Here is a 20,501-nt window from a genome sequence, read left to right as displayed (position 1 = left end):
AAAGTGTGACAAACTAGGAAACGTGCCACTGGAACTGATGGACTATTCATTGTGATAAGTTTTTTATAAAGGCTTAGATGGATAAAGAAACATTTGGGACCAGAAATGCTAAAATTTGGTCCTTCATCAAGAGTGTCCCAAAAGACCCAGGTTACAGTGGATAATCATGCCTAAGCAAATCTTTAACCTAATGTATTCACTGTTTTATTCAAGGATAGAAAAAGAAAGACGAAAAAAGATTCTAAAAGCAGCAGCACTAGATGGAGAGGGCAGAAAGATAAAGAGAGGATCCATTTTCTGCAGCCAAGAAGAGGGAAGGATAAGTAATTTGAGGTAAAGAGAAAAAACTGACAAAGAAAAACAAAGGTAAGAATAAAGCTAAAGAATCCCTTTCCTCCTGTTCCCTCCCCTCCCTTCCCCCTTCCTCCACCACTTCTTTTTGTCCCTTTTCTATGTGCTTGGTATCCTTGCTGATAATTATTAATGATAAATTTGAAAGTTGTTTTTTGGATTACTTTAATTGTGTTTCAGAGCCTAGATGTCAAAGGACAAAAGAAAGTATTTGAGGCTTGCCTGCAATGACCTTAAAGACAGAAAGAAGGAAGGAAAAGCAATAGCATAGTGAAAGGATGATCTATGGGTTAAGGTACTGGATATATTTTGAGACATCTACACTCTAACCTTGTGTCTGACTGCCCTGAGTAGTTACAGTCAAGTTTGCAGTGTTTGGCCTTCATTCCTGTGTGTGTGATCTTTGCAGACTTCTTGAGTAAAGAGCAGTCTTTCCTTCCAGCAGTTGGCCTAAGAAGAGTGTCACCTCTACAGTGAAACTGTGGCTTAGCTGTAAGTCAAGTGGTACTAACAGAAACAGCACAGAAATATCAATAACAAAATAGTCGTTTTTACTACAGGAAAATAGGAAACATCTGAGATTTTCAGACTTCCAAAAGGTGGCAATTTCTTTGTAAAGACATTGCTAAAACATCACAGTTATTTTCACCATATAAGGTAAAGAAAAGCAGCTGATAGAGGAAAGAGTCTTTTCCTCTGTAGGAAGGAGTATTACTCAAAGAAGTTGAGATGTTACCAGAAGCAAGCTGAAAAAAAAAAACCAACAGCAATAAAAAACTAGGAAGAATAATTGCACTCTTACGCCAGAAGGGTTTTTTGTTTCTGTTCCCAGGCAAAAACATGAATTCAAATACTTTAACTGTTGTTTGGAATGAGGGATGTTTCAGCAGTCCCCCGAAGTCAATCTCACTTTTACCATTTGAGTCGCTTCTATAGAATGGCCAAGAAACTATTGACTTGAGTAACTATCCTATTAGGGAAAGCAAAGTTGTTCATGTAGATCACAGTTGAAGCACTAGATAAATTATGATTTAATTACAGCTATTAAATATAAAGTCATGCATGACTAATTGTAGGAACTGCCAGAAAGAATTTCAAAGGAAAGCCAAGGACTCATAATCCTGAACTTCTAAAAAGTTTTTTGAGGAGCATGTTTGAAAATAAGACTACAGATCTATCTAGGCTGTGCAGGTACGTGAACTAGTTATTTTGGGACTTGGCAGCAGCACAGATGTTAGCACAGTGCTCGGCCCATGTGTTGGGGCTGGTTAACTCTCATGAGACTTCCAATTCGGGAGATGGTTGTTTCATATTTACTGGGGTACTGCTTTGACAATGCAATGAAAGCAATAGACAGCTTAGGTTAGAAATAGAATATGTTCAAGAAGTGATAAATTTGGATAATCTCCGTTAAAGCATACATATCAACCTCACAGAAAATACCCCCAGATAAAAGATGAAGTTGCTCAGAGCTGAAAGAGATATGGTTATGAGGTGATTTGAGTCAGATACATTCTTAGTGATGCGCAAGCATTCATCTCATTTGTTTCTCTCAGGAGAAGACGCATGCTGAAGTCTATGCAAATGAAACTAATCATTACCATCCAGTAGACTTTTGTGTGTGTTTGCACTTAGAAGATACTTCTGAAGCCTTGCCAGTTCTAGAGTCAGATTTAAGGATTTTTTTAGACTAGGATGAAGTAACAGGGCATTTTTCCAACTAAGTTAGCTCAAGAATAATTTAATGGAGAAGTACCATCACTTATGCTACAACTCACGCACTTCTGCTCACTTCTAGTTAGTTTGGCTAATGAATGTGAAAAGACTGATTTCTTAATCAGAGAAGACTTTATTGATGTTCCTATGCTAATTTGTTGCTGGGCTGGTACTTCAATCAGTAACCCAGGTTATTCTGAGATGGAGCAAAGTTTTGGAGTACTGCCAATGTGGAGATGAGGGAGTATAGCAGAAAAGACGAACTCTGCACCTTAAACAAGAAGTGTTGGTATAATATGAGGTATCAAGGCAAATGAAGGAAGAAAGAAAAATTGGACTGTTTTAAGTAGCTGAAAAAGTAAAGAGAAAACAGTAGCTCTCAAACGATGCCTTGTGGACTTGTGCATGTAGTTTCTTCCCTCTGGTCAAAACAGAGTTTGGGTGCCTTTTTTCTGTGGTCCTAATCTGGAAGAACTGAAGGCTTTGGTAGTAAATCTCTGCCTGAAGTAGGTTATGGGCTGTAGTTTTTGGTCATTCTGGACCATTAAATCAGTAACTGCACTGATTACGACTAGTATGCATGTGTGTGTGTGTGGGGCGTGTGTACTTGTTTGCCTCAATGTGACTCATATTTTGTAGCTGTGACTATGTTTGCTAAATCCTTTCTTCAAATTTCCCAAATGGCTATATAACAGAGGTTTAAAGTGAAAGAGCTGCCACAAGTTATTAAAATAGGGTCAGTTAATGTATATTTGTTGCAATAGAAAAGATTCACTGAATTGCATGAGGTATGAGAGTTCTTTTCTGTCTGGGAAAGCTGACCTGTCCAAAGAAGTAGGGAAAGCAGGTCTGTACTCTCTGGAAAAATAGAAGTATGGGAGTCCAGCATTTCTAAATGAAGAGTAAGGAAGATGTTGCAAGGCTGTTGGGAGTCATGTCAGAGAGAAATCAGAAGAGAGAGTTATCTCATAAAAATTTTTGTTTTTAAATAACAACATTAAATATATGTACTGAGAATGTAGTATCCTTCTGAGGGAGAGAACTGGTATATGCACACAATTCTGAATAGAAAAAAGTAGGAGAAAAATGTCACCCCAGATCAGGATTTCTGACAAATCTTGATTACAATAAGAAGTGAAGTATAAATGTGGAGAAATAATTTCACAAACCAAATTTGAGACCTTTATCAACAGGAAAGCCATGATAATGCATCAACTATGATAATGCATGGTTTAATGAGCTATTGTGATACATGTTGCCAAGCCAGAATCAAAACTAGTTTCTTTTTTTTTTATACAACAGTACAAGTAGAGAGAAAACCCATATAAATCTGCAGATCCGTAGCTTTGGGATTCTCATTGCAGTACTGCATGCCAAGACACAGTAGTTGGGAAAATAGCAGGTGTTACCTTTTAGCATGTGTCATCATTTGGAGCTTGTCTGATGCTTGTTTCCTGGCACTTCATGTATTGGAGTTGCTACAACAAAATATTTGTCCTCAGATATCACTACACTGATTATTTCTTGTCATGTCACACAGTAGAGAAGAAAAGGGGAATCTCAGGTTTTACTTCTCTTTTTGTTTCCATGGACACAGTTTTCTAATTCTGTAAGAAATCAAAATCTGCTTCCTTCATTAACTTCATTCTTGGAATGAACTTCCCCATCAGTTTTTACTGGTTATTGAAACAATTTCTGAAGAAGAAAAGGAAAAAGGAAAAAAGAAAGGAAGAAAGAAAGAAAGGAAGAAGGGAAGATGGGAAGAAAGAAAGAAAGGAAGAAAGTAAGGAAGAAAGAAAGGGAGGAAGGAAGATAAAAAGGAAGAGAGGAGGAAGGAAAGAAAGGAAGTAAGGAAGGGAGAAAGAAAAAAATGGCAGAAAAAAAACTCATACTACAATTCCAAGTAAACAGGAAGTTGCAGGTTAAAGCTGAACAGAAAAAATAACAACAACACAATTTAATAAATTCAAGGGAATTCTATGGGAAGGTAACACAACAATGTAATACAAAAGTCTTTTGATTTTTATTTAAGATAGGTTTTATACTTCATGGCTTTCTCTCAAGCACAGCTTGTTGCCTATTACGTGTAATACATGCTTGTGCCCTGTGCTTGCCAGGAATCTGAGACACTAAGGTAGCTGTGTTTATCAAAAGTAATGATGTAAGGGCATTTTCATCTGGAATGTCTCTTACCTAACTTTTTTTTTTAAGCAACTCTTAGTAATTTCTCATTATTTTACTGTTTCTAAGGATTACTTCATACGTGCAGAAACTGTTGTTTCTCATGACAGATTAAACCCATTACAAGTCTGATATTTAAGAAAGCAAATTCTTAGTGCTCAGTAGTGTAACGAGTTGTTGACCAGCCTTGGGTTTGCAGCAGATACAGAAAGAGCTGCTCAGGGCTAAGGGAAGGACTTGTCCATTGAACGGCAGGGCCAAGTGAACACAATAGGGTCAGGCTCCATCTGCACCATTAGCTACAGAATTTCCTTCCTTCCCTGGCATGCACATCTGCTGGAGCTGTTCCTTACCAACTGCCAGTTCCCACTGACCTCTGTAAGCCAAGAACATGCAGAGGTAGGTAGGATGTAGTGAAAAAGTGAGGCTTGAGAAGAAGAAAAACATACACTGAGCCAGAAGTAATGGGGATCAAGGAGGGGTGAAAGAAAAGGTGTATGATCTGGTGTATACCAGAGAGCCAAAGTGAGACAAAGAGAGCCTTACTTTTGTAAGGGTTGTCTTGGCTGAGAATAGAGAACAGGAAACAGAAGCATTTGGGAGGAAGGATTTAGAGAGAGAGCAAAGCGTACTTGAAACAAGGACACTAGTGCTAAATACGTTTCAATTCTAAAATCTATTAAAAGTATATTTTCTATCCAGTGCTGCAGTTCAGTCATAAGAACAAAATTCCAGACCGTGTTTGTAAAATTTTTGTGCTGCATTGCCACTGCCACTTTCTTTGCTGCTGGAAGATTTCCTTCTACACAAGGAGACCTTAAATCAGATCCTTAAAGGGAAACATTGGCCATCAGCCTTGTGGGTAGTGAGTGTGCTAATCATATCAGATCTGCAGGATTTGTTTCCTTTTTTGTAAGCTTTCTACACATATGATTAAATATATGATTTCAGTGTCTTCTGAGACTAGTAAATTTTTCTGAAAACAAAGAAAATGCCTTGTTAAAGTAGATTTTGCCAAATCTTCTGGAAGTGCTTTCTTTGGAATAAGGAACTAGAAGTTGTGGCCCAAAGGTTATTCTTTCTGCAAGTGGCATTGCAGAGCCTGAGAGACCTAGAATGAAACTGACCATTCAATTAAAATGATGGTTTCTTCCCATCAAAATGTACACTGCAAATTTGGATAAGTCCAGCACAGCAGAAATCAGTTAATGGAAGGTTGGCTTTGCTCCACAGAGGTGTCCTCCCCTTCTCATTGCATTCCGGATACCCAGAGATTTATTGACGCTGCTGTTTCTCTTTGAGCTTGCTTTACTCATAGCCTTGTGTAGTCACTAAAATCAGCTTACCTTTATGGAAGGCTACCCTTAGTGCAAGGCTAATGATCCTATCCAACACATCTAACCTTAAATCTCTGAATTGTTGCATTGCAAGAGACAAATAACATCAGTTCTTCTCAAAACCCTACAAAATGTAACACACTTTTATCTTATCTTTGTGCATCTCCAGAGCATCCATTCAGTTCCTTATAGGCAGGAATGTGCAAACCAGTTAAAACAACTGCAGCAGCTGTAAGCATTCATGCCTCCACCCTGGAGGACGTGAGCTGCTGCTGATGGCTGCACTATGTATTCTGCAACTCTTGCTCCCCTGAATTATCCTGTCAACCCCCATTGGGGGCCATAGCCCACAGTTTGGACAAAAATAGTACCTACACATAGGTCGAACAGATATTTAGAAGCCATATTTTGGAACTTCCTGTCTGCAAAGTGTAAATAAAAATGCAGGTACATTTACTGTTCTTTAAAATACAGGTTCATAAAATCACTGAATCACATGATGGCTGAGGTTGGGAGGGAACCTCTAGAAGTCATCTGGTCAACCCTGTTGCTCAAGGAGGGACACCCAGAGCAGGTTGCCTAAGATCAAGACCAGACAGACTTTGACGATCTCCGTCATGGAAGGCAACCTCACAAAAATTCTGGACAGCCTGTTTCAGTAACTAATGATCTCCACAGTGTTCTTCCTGGTGTTCAGATGGAACTTGCTGTGTTTCAGTTTTGAGCCCAGTACCTCTTGTCCTGGCACTTGTCAACTTGTCATTCGTGTGTGTGAGCATACGTGTATGTGAATGTATAGGGATATTAAACTTACAGCATCCACTTCATATAATAGGATCTCTAAGCCTTAACAAGAGATAGAAACGAGAAAAATATTTTGAAGGGACTTTGGAGATGGTGAAGGACTACCTCTCAAACAGAATGGCTGTCCATTGCCAGCACCATTGCCAACACCAATCAGGTCAGCCATGGCTTTGTCTAGCTGAGTCCTGAAAACCTTCAGATATAGAGATTCCATCTTCCCTATGGGCAGCCTGCTCCAGGGCAGTCCTTCTTGTGAAGAAGCCTCTTCTAATGTCCCACCCTGACTTGTGTCCAGTGCCTGTGATGTTGTCAAGAAAAACAAGCATGAAGTTGGACTTATCTAAACCTTTTGTGCTTCAGGTAGCATTGGAATCTGTGCTTTAGCAGAACTAACACTACCAAGGCAAGTCGGATAGTAGAGCTTGCCTGAGCATGTGTTTGTAGGCACAACCCAGGCATTAGCCCTCCTACCGGCTGCTTCATAAATGACTGAAATCACCGTGAGTGCTGTAATTGTATATGTGCTACTCTAACCACCTGGGATTTTGAGAAAAAAAATAAAGAGCTTGAAAGTGTGAACATGCCATATCTGTTTCCTTTAAAATGATAATTGTTCCTGACTTCAGTTTATTGTGCCAAATACAGCAGGAAGTGAGTGTCAATAAAGGGTTTGTAACTGGATGTAGACATTGCTGAGGTATACAAACATTTATTAGAGGTAGTCATGGTAACTAGAACAATGTATTACACAGACTTCATATGCAGTTCTTATAAATGCAGTATTCCGCCGCTCCAGACGCTGAAGCTTTTGACTATTCCAGGTTTGAACTGGCTATTCAAAATCAGTGTCAAATACATTACAGGGTGTAAACTTCTAAAATTCAAAGAGTTAAAATTACTCTTAGAATTACTTAAGTGCAAGAATCAATTTATAATTCACACTTCAGAGAGAGAGAACTTCCTCATTCTTCCTCAGAAAATGTTAACCTGCATTAAAAGCCTCACAAGCATATTACAAAGACATATCCAGGGTCAGATTATCTTGGATTTTGGATATTTATCTTCCATCAAGTTAGAAATTTCTCTCCACTGGGGTCTAACTTACATTTGTTACTCCACTGGGTGGTACATTTAAATGTCACAGTGAACTCACACCGACACTTGCTGTGAAAACTGCCTGCAGATGCAGGCCTGGGTGTATGCCCCTGAATTTCCACCAACAGACTGTACAAACATTTCTGGGTAGAAGATCAGTCCTATGTGACAAATAATGGCAGTGTTCTAGGGAGCAAGGTGTTAATTAAGTCTTCTTGCTTAGGAAGTCAAGCTGACAGTTTTGTCATTAATCATAGAAAAACAATAACACAAGTATCTTCCCTTAGGGGAAATTCTCCTCCACCCCAATTACACTGATCAATTTTTGCAATATCTTATACAGGTACTAGAAAAAGAGGGCAGCTATGCATCCCTCAAGCTTAAGACTGCCCTTTAAATCTCTAGTCTGAAAGTAGACCGATGAGTTGTGTGATATGTGGGTGCAAATGTGCACGTCAGGACATTACCCTGCAATTCTCTTCCTCTTTCTTCAGATCTGAACACCAAATTATGCACAGCTTCTAATCTTCATATGTTCAAATCCTTATTTGTATCACCATATCAGTCTGCTTTAAAAAGAAGTAGATTAGCAGAGCAGGTATACAGTGCTCTGCACATCTCCTCAAGCCTGGTGTCTCTGTGTTTGCTATTGTTGGGTGAACCAGAAGGGGAAATTAAGTATTAAAGAAAATTACATTAAAGTTGAAATTAGGAAGAGAAATCAGAGGAAAACCCTCAAGAATCAGACTAGGAGAGGTGGCACTGCAGATAGAAAGGTTATATGAAGAGAAAAGACATCTGACAGGTATGGACCTGGTCTTGCTTTAGGCCATGGAATAGTGTGTGTGATTTTTTTTGTGATGATCTATATTGTAGCTCTAAGTTCTGTGCTTCCAAAAGGATTTTTGGAAAGTTCTTATTTATTTTTTTCTTCCATTTACACGGCAGTTGTCTTTTTCTTCCAAGATCTGATGTTATGTTATGCAGTCATATGATGTCTATGCTACAGCCCTGTCTTTTGAGACCACTAAAACATCTACATATAAATGATGTCTCCAAAATAAAGTTATTTCTAGTCCTTCTGGCTACAGTCACATAAACAAAACTGAATTTCTTTGTTCTCTTTTCTTTCCAACTAACAGCCTGAGAGCTGAAGGAGAGCTTGACTGTGGATCGGGGAGTAGGTGACTGGCAGACTACACTCTTGATCAGTGGTTGTCAATAAAAGACATCCATGAGAATGGATACAAATTTCTAGTTTACACTCAAGGCACTGTGCATGTCATGTTTTGACATGCAGTTGGCCACTCAGGATTCGTTTTGTGCTTTTGGCTGCACAGAGAGCACCGTGAATGACTACATCTTCTGAAAAACCTGTATAACAGAGGCTGTTTCCAGGTAATGAAGGTTGGTTATAGTTGCATGAAAATATTTAAGACCACAGCAAAAGTTTTTTTCCCAATTAATTCAGGAGAAAATCTAGTCGTTTAAAGCTTCAGTAAATTATTAACATCAATTGGAGTGTATCACCTCTAGTTTCTGCTATGATCCACTAATCATCAGTGCAGGAACAAACTGTGCCTAAGGGAGATCCTCTGGGATGAATAAGGCTCAGCGTGGTGGTCAGTGTGGTGCTCACCCACTGACTTCTGTGATGCTTTGAAATGAATATACTTCCATAAAACGATTTTATTTCCCTCAGGTCCTTTCTGTAACTCTACCATGACAGGCTAAGGTACACTGGGATTTTTGTGGGCCCAGAAAGAGGAGATTTTAAGAACTTTAAGCCAATTTATCAGTTTTTGTTGTTATTGTTGTTGCTGTTGTTTTTTTAGAGGAAAAATGAGGACAAATATTGAATACTCATGAAATTGCAAAATTAGAAAACAAAATTTAGACCCAGGAAAAAGAAGTTCTCTAGTTCTTTCTGAAAGAAACTTGGATATTTCCTGGGCTTCTGCAACGCTTTTGATATGGTCCAACATGACATTCTTATCTTTAAATTGGAAAGATGTGAATTTGAAATATGGATTATTCAGTAAATAGGGAATTGGTTGAATGGTCACAGACAGAGGACTGTGGTCAATGGCTCTATGTCCAAGTGGAGGATGGCGATGAATGTTGTCCCCCAGAGGTCTGTCTTGGGATCAGTGCTCTTCAACATCTTTATCGATGACATAGAGGCGGGGGTACTGAGTGCATCTTGAGCAAGTTTGCAGATGACACGAAACTGAGTGGTGCAGTTGACACAACAGAAGGAATAAATGCCATCCAAAGGGGCATGGACAAATTTGAATAGTAGGCCCATGTGAATGAGATTCAACAAGGCCAAATGCAAGATGTTGCGCTTGGGTTTCAGCAATTCCACATGTGTGTACTAACTGGGAGAAGAATTAATTGAGAACAGCCCTGTGGATAAATACTTGTGGGTTTTGGGATGTGAGCCAATAGTGTGTGTTTGCAGCCCTGAAGGCCAGCTGCATCTTGATCTGCATCAAAAAAAGGGTGGCCAGCAGGAAGAGAAGGTGATTGTCTCCCTCTGCCCTTGCAAGTCCCCATCTGGAGTATTGTGTCCAGTTCTGAGGCTCCCAGCACAAGAAGGACATGAAGTTGGAGCAGGTCCGGAGGAGGGACATGAAGGTGATCAGAGAGCTGGGGCACTTCTGCTATCAGGAAGGGTTGAAGAAGTTGGGCTTGTCCAGTCAGGAAAAGAGAAAATTTCAAGACCTCATTGTGGCCTTTCAGCACTTAAGTGAAGCTTATATACAGGACGGAGACTGACTTTTTACATGGGCAGATAGTGATAGGACAAGGGGAAAGGGTTTCAAACTAAAAGAGAAGAGATTTATATGAGGTACCAGAAGAAAATTTTTTACTCTGAGGGCAGTGAGGCACTAGAACAGGTTGCCCAAAGGAGCTGTGGATGCCCCATCCCTGGAGGCATTCAAAGCCAGGTTGGACAGGGCTCTGGGCAGCCTTATCTAATGAGCGGCAGCCCTGCCCCCAACAGGAGTTTTGGAACTAGATGCTCTTTAAGGACCCTTCACTCAAACGTTTCTATGATTCTATGATTTTATTTCCATCCATGTAGATCTTCAAAAGCCAGGAGGACATGGTCCTGGGCAGCCTGCTTTGGGTGGCCCTGCCTGAGAGTGAGGTTGGACAGACGACTTCCACATGTCTCTGCCAGCCTCAGCCATTTTGGAGTTCTGGGATTCTGGAAAGCTGAATTATTGTGTTTTGAACAGTAACTACTGTGAATGAAGGTTTAAAAATTTTGTTCAGTAGACCTTTAGAATGATACTCTTGGCTAATACTACTTGGCTCCCACAGATCTGTGACAAATATGGAATCAGATTATTTAGGATAAGAAGTGCCCCGTCTTTCTTGCAGGATGAAGGTAGGATGTAAGCAGTCCAGTCTGTAGTTAGCAGCACTCTATATTTGCACCAGTATGAATATTTCTTTGTAACATTAATGCAATTGTGTTACAGCTGCTGTTAAAAAGTGAAAAATATTTTGTGACAAAATAAATTATTTCGAATGAAAAGTAAGTTTTGGTAACATAGTAAACTTGAAATGACAATTGTTTCCGTAGATTCCAGGGTATGAGGGTTCTGATATTTACTCAGAATGGATGTAAGTGGTTGAAGTCTGCCTGGTGACTTGATAGATCTGCAGCCCATACTTTATATGCTATGGCTACCTATTCATGAAAAGATAGATACTTCTAGATAAATAGACATATTTAAATACGTCTGCTATATATGGGACAAAAAGATATGTACATACATATTTATAAATTTAATGATCACAGTGACAAATGTATTGCAGATCAAAATGGGAAATCATCACTGACTCAAGAGAAATTTAGTATATAAGTCTTCTTTTAAAGCATTTTACAAGAATATGCCTCCTACTCTATATTAAAAAAGCCAGACCCTTAAATGGTCAATTTCTTGATCATCCAGATAATACAAAATGACATAGTTATTTATTGCAACCCTTGTCCAGTCAGCAACAGAGCTGGGAAACTCTGTGTGTTTACCACCTCTTGAGCATAATGGTCAAAATCCTTTCTCTGTTCTTCATTCTGCCAACAACCTGATGTCTTCTACTTTTCACTTTCACATTCCAAGCAAGTCAACCATGAATTACTCAGGCTACAATTTCAATCACCTTCATTTTACATTGCCTGCAATTTACAATGGAGAATCAGACTGAATGTCTCTATGCATTTTGTTAAATCATTGAGGATTTCACTCCATGTCATTCTGATTACCTAAAGATTTTTTTTTTTTTAATTAGCTTTATATAAAAGAGAACTAAAGTCTTGACAGGAAGATATATTTTTGACTAGAAAAAAATGTAGTATCCTATACATGTATGATTCACCCTGTGTACATTTATTCATCTATTTTTCCTGGACAATATCTGTATCAAAATGTAGTATAAGTCAAGTACAGTAGAATATGCTCGGACTTTTAAACAATATAGAAAGATGCATGTAAGAGATTTTATACTGAGTTTCCTTTTACATTGAGCTGTGAAGAATTGAAAAATTAGCAACATTTTTTTAATAAACTGAGACAATTTTCTGTTTTAAAGCCTGCCCCATAGAACAGAAAAGATGTATTCCAAATACCTTGAACTACCTGGCTTTTATGGCAACCCGAATTAATCCACCCATACCTTCCAGTTGTACCTCTTAGATGAAAACAAAGAGCCAGACTCATAGATTACACTGTTTTTGTTTGGAATGTAGGAGGATGTTAATTAAAACTCCATTCTACTGGGTGGAGATCGAATGACCTGGGTTACAACTTAAAGTTACAGGGCAAATCCCTCAGGTTTTGTGCCTTGGAGGATCCCTTTGTCCCCACAGACTTGTCTCTGGTGGTCTTGGCAGGAGCCTCCCTGTGTCTGATTTTTGTCTTAGACAGCTGGACCACCCAGGCCTGGGAGATACAGCCCTAGAGAGCACAAGCAGAGCAGCTGTTCTCATGTTTTAAAAGAAGTTTTGGGGAGGAATTGGAGGAGAAAAGGGATCTGGCTTAATGTACCACAACACTTTATCATAGAATCTCCAAATCATAGAATTGTTTGAGTTGGAAAGGGCATTTTAAGGCCACCTAGTCCAACTCCCCTGCACTGAACGGGTACGCCTACAGCTAGATCAGGTTGCTCAGAGCCCCATCCCTTCTGACCTTGAATATCTCCAAGGACAGGGCTTCCACACTTCTCTGGGCAACTTGTTCCAGTGCCTCACCACTCTCATTGTAAAACACATTTTCCTAATCTCCAATCTAAACCTTCCCTCTTTTACTTGAAACCATTTCCCCTTGTCCTATCACAACAGACCCTGCTAAAAAGTCAGTCCCCTTCTTTCTTATAGCCCTCACCTTCCTTGATTTGCTGACCACACTTCTTTTGATGCAGCCCAGGATACAGTTGACTTTCTGGGCTGGAGTTACATCCTGTAAATATTTAGCTAGGGCTCACTGCTAACAAGAAAATATTTTTATAAATAAAAATATAAATGATCTGGCTTCAGTCCTGCCTGCCCCATTTCCTTTGTTTACTTGTAAATGGGTATGAATCTTCATATACAGGATGTTCCAAAGGTTCATGACCCACGTTCAGAAAATAATTGTCAATATCTTTTTTTTCTAAATTCTAAAACTTCCGCAATGGTGGTATAAATCAGAGTTACACTGCCATGCCTGTGGAACAGAAATGATACACATGAATTCTGCAACCAATTAGAAAGAGACAATAGAGTTCATATTTCAGTATTTTCAACAAACTGTTTGAAGATGTCCTTAATCTGCTGCCTTCACCGATGACTCTTTGCAAGCTGTCTGGTGAAATCAATTTCATATACTTTTTTTTGTGTTACTGGTGGGAACCTTTGTAAACAACATGAACAAGAGCATAACCAGCAACTAACAAAAGAAGAGCTAGTCTTCACAATGCTGTGATGATTCCTTTATCTGAGAAAGTCATTTCCTCTTTGCCAGCAGAAAGTTGGAATTTGTCAGGTAAACCATTCATTATCCTTGCTCCAGCCAAGCAGGTGTGTGACATGCAGAAAAGCTATGAGCAAAAGGGGAGCACAGTGCAAAAAACAACAGGTAATAACTCTTAATGTTAAAGGGAAAATATAGCTGTTATAAATGCTATAAAACATTAATCTTAGTAGTAAAGCACTAAAAACTGAAATCCACCTCTGTTTTCCATTGCTAAGGCACTAAAATGAAATGAACTCAGATCTATAGACTCCACAGAGATGCATCACATTTTCATTTCCTCCTTCTCCTTTGGAGATAAGAACAGATCCCTGAAGGTTGTTCCTCTTGTCTAGTTAAGGCTAATGACTTGTGTTTGATGATGCTAAAACCTGCTTCTGTTACTGTTTCGGCTGCTTTGACAGGTGACTGACAGCCAACCAGGGAGTGAGGGAAAACCCACAGCAGCCTGCCTCACCATAAATCTCAGTGCTGAACTGCATACCACGGAATGAAACTAAAGTTTCCTCCCTGGTCACAGCATCTTCTGCTCCATGTTCAAGGGGTTGGCAGGACCAAGCCCACAGGCACTGCTGTGAGTGGGTGAAACTGGGTGCTCAGGGTTCAAAAGGTATCTGGGAGAACCAGGAGCCCAACACCTGCCACAGGAGAGCAAATGGGATGGTCATTCATCTTTGTGCTAGTTTCAGTCTCATCCAGGGAACATGAGAAAATTATTTTTCTGGCCACGTGATGTGAGAAACTTCTTAGCAGGGAAGCTGATAAGGTCTCTATAACCTTGACAAATTTTTTCTAGGAATTATTAAAAGTACATTCTCCTGGCATCTCTTTTCCTAGAGTGGGGTTGAAAAAAGAGTAATCGTTCATACATATCTTTGCGGGGTGTAATTTTCTTACATCTCAAGCCTTAAAGATTAGCATGTCACAGATATCTGTTACCTAGAAACTTGGATAAGGCCAAGGAGGAGGCCTAAATATCAAATCTTTACAAGCAGTATAGAATTTAATACTGTAAGCTTTAAAATCTGAGGGAGTTTTCCCTTTATTACTAATGAAACTATCATGCCTTTTCCTAACATAATAAAGAAATTGCCATCCTAATGAATTCTGCTGCTATTGATCTGTTGTTGTTTTTTTTTTTTTTTAAAGCAGCCCTTGTACTCTTCAAATATTTTGCCAGCAACAGCTTTACACCATAAATCTTTTATGTTAGCCACTGAACGTCAAAATTACTCTGGTGACATCTGGAGTGATGAAAATAAACAAGATAATAAGATAATTCCTTATCTAGAGAAGTCTGAAAGCAAATCTCATCTTTGAACAATCTCAGATATTGAGGCAAGATGCAAACTTGACCCATACCTTGCATTTTGCCTTAGAACTTTTACCTTCAAGAAGGGCAACACAGTCCTGAGAAACCTGGGATAAGTAGCACAACAGACTTCTCTCACTGAGCTCAGCCACAAAGGTATTCGCAACAGTTAAAGTTTCTATTTCAGCTGCTCCAAGAGTTGTTACATAGGAAAGGGACTGCTCATTAAGACAGTGATAGGGGCCAAGTCACTATCAAGATTTCAGAAAAAAATGCAGTCCTTTGGGGATAGCAGATCGTGTAGCAAGCTTTGGAGTAATCTTCCAGTGGGATGAAAATGACTCTAAATTCCTGTTCCCAGAAGCCAAACATGACCTTCTGATTCACTTAGCTTGCAGGCAGAGCTCATGAGTAACAGTTCTACACAGATGCAATTAAAACCAGAATTTGACCCAAGACTCTTCTGTAGTTGAATTGGTTTGTTTACTCTCTAGATGCCAGTAAAGCTTGTCAAGAAGGACAGTTGGAGCAACAGTATTTTCTGAGAAAAATAAACAGATATGAGAGAAGACTGTGAATTTGACTGTAGTCCGTACTCTACCTTGTGTAATCACTTGCTATGGAAGCACTATATTTAAACAGTTCAAACCAAATTCTGCTTTTTCATTTCAATAATTTCACTAGCGTCAACTTTTTCCACTGCTCACATTATTGTGTGATGGAGTTAAGCCTAGTCAAGGATGACTCTGCTTAATTATGTACATAATGATGATTATGTAATAATTGCTTGATTTGGCAGCACAAGCCACATACAGTTTCTTCAGCATCTGAACTTCTTCAACACAACTCTTTCTCTCATTGTTGTCATTGTTTGCCTTTTCTGATCTTCATTCTGACCTAAACCTGACGTAAAAGAAACCTCATACCTCTGAATGTAACAGTCATGAAAAAAGATAACATAATTTATCAGCACTTACTTATAACAGTCTAAGTTTAAATTTCCCTCCTCCCACTAGCAGGATACTACAGGACTGAAACTGATTTCAGAATACCAAGCTCTCTCCAATTATCACCTCTTCTTGAACAAATTTTCACAAACCCACCAATTTTAACAAAGGACTTCAGCTTAAGTAGCAGTGCCTGTAACACATTAAGTACAGTATCTGATTTTTGACTATGGTACTAGAAATTGGCAGTCTTGTTCTTAATCCTAGCTTGGGGATATCTTGCATGCTGCTGAGGCAGTGCCTTAAGCAGGATATGTCCTCTGTGCAGTCACTTTAAGGGAATGAGAAGGAAGAAGAGATCCAAAGCTACTCATGTTTTACATGATCTGCAATGCTCAATTAATTCTGAGCAGTGAGAACTGGAATTTTTTCAATTTCCTCCAATTTCCATTTATTCCCCTCCCAAATCTTCCTACTTCGGGTTCCATGCAACTTTATGAAGACATAAGTGATGGATCCAATACTGGTTGAATATGAGTAGATGTTCAAGTTCCTTTGAAAAGAAATTGTTTTCACCTTATTTATTTAACTGTCACATTCTTATACTCCTAGTTTTTGTTAATCTTCCTCTATATTGTCATATTTAGCTTCTTGGGGCACAAGGGAAAGAACAGAGCCAGCTCTTGCATGGAAAAAGGAAAGCAGTTTTCTACTACTTACAACATTCAATTTTTTGTAGCTTTCCTATTCAACTCCATTTTGTCACTTGTTTGATAAGTATGTTTGTTTTACCTGGTGGTAAACTGGGAAGTTTGAGATCTAGCTGTTTTTGGACTTTTCTGTGGAAACAAAGAAAGTAGAAATTGGTAGTCTGGGGGTAATGTTTTCATGCCATTATTCTAAATTTTTTTCCTGGGAACATAATTCTGTGAGTTGAAGTTAAGTCCACCTACAGCTCTGAAACTAGTGTCTCACTTTGTGATGGGAGGGCGGGTTTCCTACAGATTATAGCTCAGGGCAGAATCCACAATTCTCCCCCCCCTCTCCCCCCCCCCACGTATGTAGGAAGTTATGAATCAGCAAGCATAAATCCAGAATGCCTTCTTAAGGCCGGCTATTTCTCATCCTTATGAGTCAGTAGCACCTTTTCCATCCAGTTTGACTGTCTCTCCACCTACTCTTATGGAAAATAAAAATAATGTGAAAAAAAGGAATTCAAAGGATTTAATTCAAAACCTCCACAGTACTCCCACACAAAGACTGCCCTTGCCATTTTAGACGTACAATCACACATGAGAAAACTCTGAATAACGCAAAGTCTTGTATACTGCAGTTAGAATGGACATACTGGCTACTTCAGAGAGCTCTGATGTTGCTACAGCAGTCCCACATGTATTGTACATGTATTGTCTTTCTTCTACAGGCTGTGTCTTTCTCACCTCTAGCTTAGCAATGAGAATTTTTCCTACACCCAGATTTGGAAATTGTGACAAACAAGCTGACCAACATACACAGCATGAAGACTTGAGCAAACTGAAACAATGGTGAGGCCACCTCTCCTAGGCTCTGCTGACACCATTACCACAAAGGCTGAAGTTACATCAGCACAGAAGTGGTTATGGTAGGAGATGTGGAGTCCGTGGTGTTGGGGGTCTGCCAGGAAGTGGTGGTGGAATAAAGCATCTGTGATGTCTACTGCAAACCTACTCAGCATCACTCCAGATGGGTACCATTATCCAGTTGTGCTTGATGTAAGTAATAATGAAAATCAATTATTTATGTGACTTGAGAAATATACGCCTAACACTCTGCCATGCACTGAGTGAGGTCAAAAGAGAACTTTGCCACCAGATCTACGTAAACATACGGCTATCTGGGACAGATAAAATGAAGCAGACCACCCAGTGTGAGAGCTGGGATGCTTTGGAGCAAGAGGATTTGCTGTAGATGCTTTGGTATTTTAAATGAGAACAGAATACACTACAAAGTAGTTGGGAAAGAGTAATAAAACCAATGTTTCAGATGTGTGTGGGGCTACATATGGTGAAGTGATAAGGTATGTATTAGTCCCGTATTACCTATTAGATTCTTAAAGATTCATCAAAATCATGTTTAATTAAAAAAAATAAAATCATAATTTATATAAGCTCAGAATATAGTTTTCAATTCTTCTACATTTATTCCTGTGAAAAATAAAGAATCAGTGAGGTGGCAAAGCAGAGTTTTTATAATGTCAGACAAAACAGAATTAAGTTTGTACACAGGTCAGTATGATATTGAATTATCAATAAATCCTTTTATTCAGAACTTCTACCCCAAACAGAATGCAGTGTGAGGCTCTTCTCTAGAAACTGGTCAGCAGCATGGGATGAGAAATCTGCTCTTGCAGATTACTGCTGGCACTGTGGAGAAATTTAGATGTGTAGTGACTGAAGCCAAAAATATCAGAAACTGCAAGGCTGATTTCATGTTTGAGGTACTTATAATTTGGTCAGAAAGGAAATATTTGAACTCTTCCTTGCAGTATGGAATTCTTCCTCTGTCTCTGCCAGAGTCCTTACACATGGTGATGAGCCAGACTTTGACAATATGTCTCCAGACTTTTGTTATTCATGTTAATCCATGTGAACTTCTGTGCTCTCTCAGATACAGTTGAAGGGAGATGGGCTTCCCATCCAAGGTTGCTAATTAGTTTAAGAAGCCAAGCTGCAGGTATCTGACTGCTCCTTATTGGTGGATAGTCTGACCTTACTTGGAGACACTAAATACTTGGAGTCCTAAAATAAATAAGGAACCTCTGGCCCCTTCCCCTCACATATCAGTACATGGAAAAGCAACTTTGTTTCTATGATGATGACAGACATAAAAATTTTTGAGGCAAATATTATTCTGCTTTCAGAGATGGTGAGCGTTATGTAGTAAATAAGGCTTGAAGAAACTAACTGGAGGAAAAGCAAAATACTGAAGACTTACTGATGAAATGGCAGTGATAGCTGAGGCAAGGATAGATGAGGCATCTTATGCAAATAATAGCAATATGTAATCAGCTGGCTATCATGTTGCTTGTGGTTGCTCAAGCAAATCATCTGGCCCTTCCTAACATTCTGAGTACACTTTTCCACTTTTTTTCATGTCCTTAGAATATAGTTTTTGTATTATTTTGTGGATTTTGAAAAATGGCAAAGTGAAATTCTATCATCTCATATTATGTTGGCTTCCACAACAGGAAGATAGACAGATTAGTTCCAGAAGCAGATGTCTGCAGGGCCTCTGGAGCTAATGGATTGAATGGTATCTAGCAGTTAGCATTTGAAACAGGTAGTTTTCTCTAGCAAATTAGCTTTGGGAGGGTTGAAATCTGCCCTCTGGTTTCCAGTCTGGAGAAGAGATACTAGTCCCAGTTCTTCATTCATACTTCCATGTCAGACGCCATTTTGTCAAACTGCCCCTCTGCCATCTGTCGCACAGCAACAAAATGTAATGTAATATTGGTGGAAGATTCAACATACTACCAACATCTGTCTCTGATGTTGTGGCTAATATAATAAAATAGAAGGCATTAGAAGACCTCTACAACATAATCTGAAGGCTGCAGAATCTCTCTCTTTTTTTTTTTTTTCTTTCTCTCTGTGCAGTCCTAACACACACCGGGACACGCATAAGGAATAATACAAGGAAAGCAGTAGGACAATCATCAGCATCTTTGCTATTAAACATTTTGATTCAGGGCCCTAGACTGCTAATCTGAGAGCCAAGGCTTGGCACTAAAATGTTGAGTTGGAAACCACTGCTGTATAAAAGATGCAAATCTAAACACTTCTGCAAATTTTTATCCTGTGAAGAAAAAGATTAATATCATTGACGCTATAGAGAAGTTTCATTCTCAGACAACTGTTGCCATTCATCCCACTATTGTTAACAATAAAGATTTACCTATATCCCCTAAGAGGAAAAATGTCTGTTGCATGTACAAGGTAATTAATATCGACTCAATGAAGTGTGTATATCTTTCTTTCTTTTGTGAACTGGGTAAACACACTTTGGGAGAAATGTGATTTCTCTATCTAGTAACAGATTACATTTTTTCTGCTAGCTGACATGGGAAGAAAAATGAGATCCAGTGCTATTAGTATGGATGCCGCTGTTCTCTTCTAGAGGCTGGAAAATGTTAATAATAAACAGGGATATGTTAGTCTGTACCATAAAATAAAGGAACTGAACACAGTCTTCCTCCCTTAGACAAATAGTGTTTAAAAATGGTTGCAGCCACTGTCAAGAATGATTTCTTAGTGAGTCATTCACCACCATAAAAAATTAGTTTAGCTTACCAAGAAAATGTTTGTTTCCTGTTATAACAAGAATTCAGTATATCAGCAAGAAAATTGAATCATCTCACTTGGCTGTAATGAACAGCTGACTTATACTGAAATCACAACTAAGTACAGCAATCAGGTACCTTGGCAAACTAGAAGTGATGCTTAAGGTGAGTAACAGAAACTAATAAATTCTGAATGAAAAATTGATTTCATCTAACCAAAACCAAGCCCAAATGCTCACATCAAGAAATTGCCAGGTAATAGTCTGTGCAATAAAGTGGGTGATGATCTGGAAAAAGCAGGCCCATGAGGAGCTTACAGGAACGTATCATGATCCCTGCTGTATTCTTATCAATACTTCTATAATTTGATGACACCAAAACCTATAAGTTTTGTCCAATTCATATTAAGGT

General features: G+C 38.9%; 1 long non-coding RNA gene across 25 annotated transcripts in view; it reads left to right on the top strand.

Annotated features, from left to right (window-relative positions):
- Nucleotides 1–20,501, top strand: part of LOC109366551 (uncharacterized) — a 105,832-nt gene that overhangs the window by 18,899 nt on the left and 66,432 nt on the right. For 11 of the 25 annotated variants that reach the window (XR_014882949.1, XR_014882973.1, XR_014882957.1 and 8 more), the window contains 3 exons: nucleotides 214–366; nucleotides 532–8,882; nucleotides 17,196–17,523. This is a non-coding gene — a long non-coding RNA (uncharacterized LOC109366551). The other 14 variants (XR_014882977.1, XR_014882970.1, XR_014882969.1 and 11 more) reach the window with 9 other exon arrangements.

This window comes from Meleagris gallopavo, chromosome 1 (assembly GCF_905368555.1).
Source record: "Meleagris gallopavo chromosome 1, MGAL_WU_HG_1.1, whole genome shotgun sequence".
In the NCBI taxonomy this organism is placed as follows: domain Eukaryota; kingdom Metazoa; phylum Chordata; class Aves; order Galliformes; family Phasianidae; genus Meleagris; species Meleagris gallopavo.
The sequence above is the reverse complement of the archived record's forward strand: the minus strand, read 5'-3'. Positions and strand labels throughout refer to the sequence as shown.